The following is a 6,533-nucleotide window of genomic DNA, read 5'->3' on the forward strand; positions in this document are numbered from 1 at the left end:
GCCCATATTGCATTTGTCAGAGGAGAAATGGTTCTGGTTGGGTTACTCTTCGGAGGGTTGGTGTAGACGTTTTGGTACGAAGGGTCTGTTTCAATTTTTGGGGAATCTAATAATCACAGCAAAAGTAGAGCAGTTGAGCTAAAGTTCCCAAGGTACGTGTCGGTCACGTGACAGGTTCGCTGTCTGCGGCTCGAGTCGCGCAGTTGGTCAGCACTGAAGAGTTAAAAGTGCATAACATGCCAAGGCTGTAAGTTCAATGCTTATCTAAAGGTGCTGTTACTGACATTGACCGGGGATTATTGGAGCATCAGACTGAAGCGCAGTTGAAAACAATGTTGAGTAAAATAGCATTTATTTGAAAACTCCAGTTTCTGACATGGGGAAAAGATTTGCCTTTCTTAAACATGCCAATTATTAACAGAAAATCTGCAAATATTCCCCACGTGAATATACATCTGTGGATAGAGAAACAGAGGTGAAGTTTTAGCTTGATGACCTTCCTCAAATCGCTGACCCAGCACTGGATTACATCCTGGGAAAGTCTGTATAAATAGTTTCATATCATTAAATTTCATGTAAGCTGCACAGCTCATTAAACCAATCGAAAGTATTAGATTTAACTCTTTGTCGAGTTTGACTGTAGTCAGCAAACCTAGTAAAGGATCTGGGCAAGTAGTTTTACTTTTGTGAGGAATAAAGGGTCAAACTGGAATAAGTTTGAGTCTTGACGCAGGATTTTTCAAGCGGAAATAAAAGAGTATTAAATGGACTCCCTCCCCTTTCGGTTGATCATGACCAAATGTTCAAGACAACAGATGGCAATGATAATTATGTTTTACATCGACAGGCCAAGTCTTGCTCACTGGAGGCACCACAAAATTATAGATCAGATAAGCGGTGGAGATGATGATCCTTGTGGAAACCTGAGACAGTGACAGAATTAATCCCACGCTGTTGGTCTCACTTTTCTCATAAACCAGTTAGTCAGCGGACTGAGCTGACAGACTTCCATTCAATGCAGAGCTAAGTCAAACAGCTCAGTTCATTCACAGTATACAATATTTCATGTTGAATAAGTGGCTGCACATTCGAAATCCACTAGCTCTTCTTATACTTAACATTTCCAGTTGCAGATGGTATGCAATTTTTTTCCTATGACTGTTAACCAATTCAGGAATTTTTCCATTTTGCATTCCCATTCAGGCAGCCCATAATTACTGTCGCTGTTTAATTCTCCCAGTGTCGGCGTGGGATTCCTCCGGGTGCTCCGGTTTCCTCCCACAGTCCAAACGTGTGCAGTTTAGGTGAATTTGCTGTGTTAACTTGCCCGTAGTGTTAGGGGCAGAGGTAAATGTAGCGGAATGGGTCTGAGTGGATTGCGCTTCGGCGGGTCGGTGTGGACTTGTTGGGCTGAAGGGCCTGTTTCCAAACTGCAAGTAATCTAATCTAATCTAATATCTTTCTTTCTGTCTCTCTCTATCTCTCTCTCTATCTCTCTCTCTATCTCTCTCTGTATCTCTCTCTTTCTGTATCTCTCTATCTCTCTCTATCTCTCTATCTCTCTATCTCTCTCTCGCACTGTCTCTCTATCTCTCTCTCTATCTAATCTAATATAATCCAACCTAATTAACTCCTTGTCTATGTGCACTCGCTTTTCAAATCAGATCCTAAAATGATTGTATTTCTGAAAATTCACCGCCGAATTCAATAACTGTCAGAATAAAAAATGCCTACTCCAAACTTCTTTATCGTGCCCCGATGGGTTTGAAGTTCTAACCTCTAGTTTCCGCTCACCTAAACAAGGAAATTTCCCTCGTACTTACTCTTAACAACTTCACATCAGCTAGATAACTTCTTTTCGGACACAACTAAGTCTTTCCTGATTTCTCCCGTATTATTCCTTATCTATGCCATCATCCCATTAAACCCCCTCTTTTCGTTTTAGTGGCTTTATCTCCCAGTAAACCTCATTTCCATAATTTCTAACGACATGGTATCATGACTGTGTCATTCCTAACGTCTTTGTCGTCCAGTAAACACTGCCCATGTCTTTCATCATGTCTTTATATCCCTGGATATTTCACCCTGAGAAAGAATGCTGGGTCCAATTCAATGAATGAAAACTCACCACGAAGCCGTGCAATCTTAGTCCCGAAACAGGAAAGGTGGAAGCATTTTTAATTACAGCTGAATGGATTGGTTGCAACAGAATCGGGTCAAATCCTACTCACATACTTGACTGTTGTTCTTATAGTTATTTGTTCTTTCCGTGTGCTGAAGTAACACAGTGAGGGATCAATTACTATTGCCAGACATACATAAGGGGGTGGGTATGAAATGCTGAAGTTGTGAGATCAGAGCAGTTTTTATTGCCAAACCATTCACTGTTCGAATATCAGTCTTAGGAATTAGGCAGAGAGCGATTTAGAACGAAATTTGAGCAGGGAAGTTTACCGCATGATGTCACACCAAATCGTGTGGTTACTTTATTGTTTACCTCATTTGTGTGTTTTGCCTCTTTGGGGATTTTGAAGTTATCCCCTCTGTACAAAAGTTCCGTGCTTTTGCACCATTACACAAAAGATGCAGTGCAATAACACCCAACGCTGCTTGCACAGATATTGACCCCTGTAAACAGCACTGTGCACTCTCCTCGAGTCTGGAAAATAATTTGCTGCATTCCCGCTCTTATGGCTCTTTTCATTACATCAGCTTCTGTTCTTCACAGAATCCGATTCAGCAGATCTTGTCACTGAGTCATTTCTTTGTATGTGTTCAGATCAGGTGAGCAGAATATCACAGTCCATAACCCAGAAGTCAGACCATACTCAGGGAACCATAATCTGCTCTTGATCATTTCATGAACACCAGGGAGAAATATCGATGCTCTTCAAAATTTACTAACCTGTTTTTCAGAAGCAAGATAAACAGTTCCAGGTTTCTGCTTTTGTTGTCACACGGACCAAGATTGTAAATGCTGGAACCAGTTGAGACTGTCCGCTCTCCCACATCTATTTTCTCCCCAGGAAGTGTTAACTTGATGGTCTGAATTGGATTCTTCTAAAAAGAAGAATATTTTTATCCATTGATTTCTGGTTTATGGGCCCACTAGGCTCCCTCTGGGCCTCTGTATCCAGCAGTTTCCAGCCGTCTTCAGTTTTTTGTAGCAAGTACCTTCGAGGATGATATCAAAAGATGTTCGCTGTGACTGTGTGATACTCTACCAATGGAGACAGCTCCATCAATGGAGGCAGCTCAGTCTGCTGGAATGGGATAATTTCTGTAGTGTGTCCTGCGGATCAGATACAGTGTACTTTATCATTCAGATCATGCAGAGTGAGAGCGCTCGAAAAGGCCAATTGGACACTCCTACCTCTGTCTGCTCGAGAGTTACAAAATATGGGTTAAAGCGGAAGCACTGGAGATTTGATTAGTTTCAAGTGTTTACGTGAGGCAGGAAGCAGAAAAATAAGACTGTGAAGCGATTGGGATCTGAATGCAGGAGCAGCATATAGATTGTACAGCGCAGAGGAGAGCTTTGAAGTATTGAATTCTGGTTGATGGGCCGATCATGCTTTCACTTGGCCACGCTGATGCAGAAGATAATATGTCAATGTCTCTTGGAATTGAAATGCCATAGGCAAATATCACCGTTACACTGCTGTAAATTCCTTTTTCCAATGTGACGACAGTCTGTGTGTAAAATAGCTTAAATATTTAATCCTTTCTCAGAAACAATCCCATTCCATCTCATTGTATTGTCTTCTTCCCACGTTACCTGTTATTGTGCCTGAACTGAAGTTGATTTGCTCCTTCTGCATGTCTTTTACAGTCTGAGTGATATGATGCATTTGTACTGATCCACCTTCTGACATAATTTTCCACTTCACTTCAGCCCGGCCTAACTTCGCTATCTGACACCATTCCCATTGTCTGGGTGTTAAGCGCTGGTCCCAGATCCAGCCTGCCCTCACCCAAAATAAACACAAAATTCAGACACACTGTGATGAGTGCAATCAAGGGACATCTGCACTCCGAGGTCATTGATTATTCCTAGGAGAAAGTTCGGACTGCAGATGTTGGAGATCAGAGTCGGGAGTGTGGTGCTGGAAAAGCACAGCAGGTCAGTCAGCATCCGAGGAGCAGGAGAATCAACGTTTCAGGCATAAGCACTTCAACAGGAATAAGGCTTGTGAGTCGGGACTGAGAGATAAATGGTAGGGATTTGGGGTTTGGGGGAGATCGTTGGGAAAGCCATAGTTGGATGAAGGTGAGGGAGAAGATGATAGTTCCGAAGGAGCAGTGATGGAATGGGTCCAGAGGGCGGTGCCAAGTTTGAGGCTTGGGACTTGGGGCAAGGGAAATGAGGAAACTGATCAAATCCACACTTATCCCGTGAGGTGACAGAGTTCCAAAGCGGAATATACGGCGTTCATCCTCCAGGTATTGGGTGGTTATGGTTTGGCGCTGAAGGAGGCCCAGGACCTGCACTCTTTGATGGAGTGGGAGGGGGAGTTGAAGTGTTCAGTCACGGGATGGTGAAGTTGGTGGCTGCGGGTGTCCCAAAGATGTTCTCTGAAATGATCTGCAAGAAGGTGTCCTGTCTCCCTGATGTAGAGGAGACCACACTGGGTTCAACAGATGCAGCAGATGACATTGTAAGTTGTACAGGTGAATTCCTAACGAATGTGGAAGGATCCCTTGGGGCCTGAGACGGAGATGAGTGGAGTGGTGTGGGAGCCGTTTTTACCCTTCCTGCAGTGGCAGGGAAAGATGCCAGTAGTGGGGTGTGTGTTTATTGGGGGTTGTAGACCTGGCGAGGGGCTCGTGGAGGGAATGGTCTTTGCTGAATGCTGATAGGGGTGTGGAGGGAAATATATACCTGATAGTGGGTTCTGTATGGTGATTGCAGAAGTGGTGGAGTCTGATGTGTTTCATGCTGAGTTTGGTGGGGTGAAAGTTGAGGACCATGGGATTCTGTCCTTGTTGCGGGAGGGGTGGGATTTAAGGGCGGTGGTGAGTGAAGTGGAGGAGATTCCCTGGGGCATCGTAAACCACGTGGGAAGGAGACCAACTGGGACTTTCTGAGGTGGAATTGGTCATCCTTCGAAAAAATGCACTAGAGGCGGAGGAATTAGGAATAAGGGATGGTGTTTTTACACGCGTTGGGATGGGAAGAGGTGTCGTATTGTTAGCTGTGGGAGTCGGTGGGGTTTTAATATATGTCTTTCATTGGTCATTCTCTGGAGACGGTGATGGACAGGTCCAAGAAGTGGAAGGGAGTTGCCAAGAAGATCCAGGTGAATTTGAGGTCGGGGTGAAAGATCTTGGTTGGTGGATTGTTCAACCTCCTCGTGGGAGCAGGATGTGGGGCCAATGAATTCATCAATGTAGCGGAGGAACAAGTGGAGAGAGGTGCCAGAGTAACTGCGAAAGACGGACAATTCCACATATCTGACAAACAGGCAGGCAGGCATAGCTCGGTCACACGTGGATGCCCATGGCTACACATTTGGTTTGGAAGAAGTGGGAGGATTGAACAGAAAAGTTGTTGAGGGTGAGGACCAGTTCAGCCAGCTGGATGAGGGTGTTGGTTGAAGGGTACTGGTTGGGATGGGGCGAGATGAAGAAACAGAGGGTATGGAGACTTCCGTCATGGCAGATGGATGTGCAGAGGGGCTGGATCTCCAAGGTGAAGATGACGCGTTGTTGACCAGGGAAATAAAAGTCTTTAGTGAGATGAAGTACATAGGTGGTGTCACAAACGTAGTTGAGAATTTCCTGGACTGGGGTTACAGGAAGGTGTTGAGGTAGGAAGAGAGGAGTCGGGTCAAACAAGCGCAGGCATAGACAGCAGTTCTTCGGAAGGAGGTAGAATCGGGCAGTGCAGGGTTCATGTACAATGAGGTTGGAGGCTGTGAATGGGAGATTCCCCAGAGATGATGAGATTGTGATGGTCTGGGAGATTATGCTATAGCGTTTCGTGGGTATGCGACGAGGTGGCCGAGAGGTTAAGGCGATGGATTGCTAATCCGTTGTGTTCTGCACGCGTGGGTTCGAATCCCACTCTCGTCGCTATTTTTGGATTATCACACTGTCTTATTGAAATTGGAACTCCAATGGTTAGTTTATCTGCATCGACCAGATTATAAAACCTCAAAGAATAATTTGAGACTGATGCCTGAATTTAACGACATGTAGACTGAATTGGGATAATAAAAAGGAACGCGATTGTCTTTTCCAAGTCAAGTTACTGTGAACGTTAATCTTATGAAAGAGATCCAGGGAAGCCAAATAACGAGAGATGTGATGTGCATATTTAATGCTATGGGATTCGTAATGAGTGTTTTGTCTCATGAAATCTGGAGCAGGTTGGGTAGAAGTGATTCATCTTGGTGATAAGAGCACAGAGCGAGACCACAAAATAATAGAGATATTTGAAAAGGTGCAGGGGGTGGGTGTAGTGGCACAGAAAACTGGCTGTGAATGCACAGTAGAGAATTGCTGATGTGGGTTCCGTGATTGGACTGGAC

At 44.5% G+C, this 6,533-nt stretch overlaps 1 non-coding gene across 1 annotated transcript; it reads left to right on the top strand.

Moving 5' to 3' along the window:
* Positions 1-5,993: 5,993 nt before the first annotated feature.
* On the top strand, positions 5,994-6,075 carry trnas-gcu (transfer RNA serine (anticodon GCU)). The gene has a single exon. It is a non-coding gene; the product is annotated as a tRNA-Ser (tRNA).
* Positions 6,076-6,533: the final 458 nt, after the last annotated feature.

This window comes from Chiloscyllium punctatum, chromosome 21 (genome assembly GCF_047496795.1).
Source record: "Chiloscyllium punctatum isolate Juve2018m chromosome 21, sChiPun1.3, whole genome shotgun sequence".
NCBI lineage: Eukaryota > Metazoa > Chordata > Chondrichthyes > Orectolobiformes > Hemiscylliidae > Chiloscyllium > Chiloscyllium punctatum.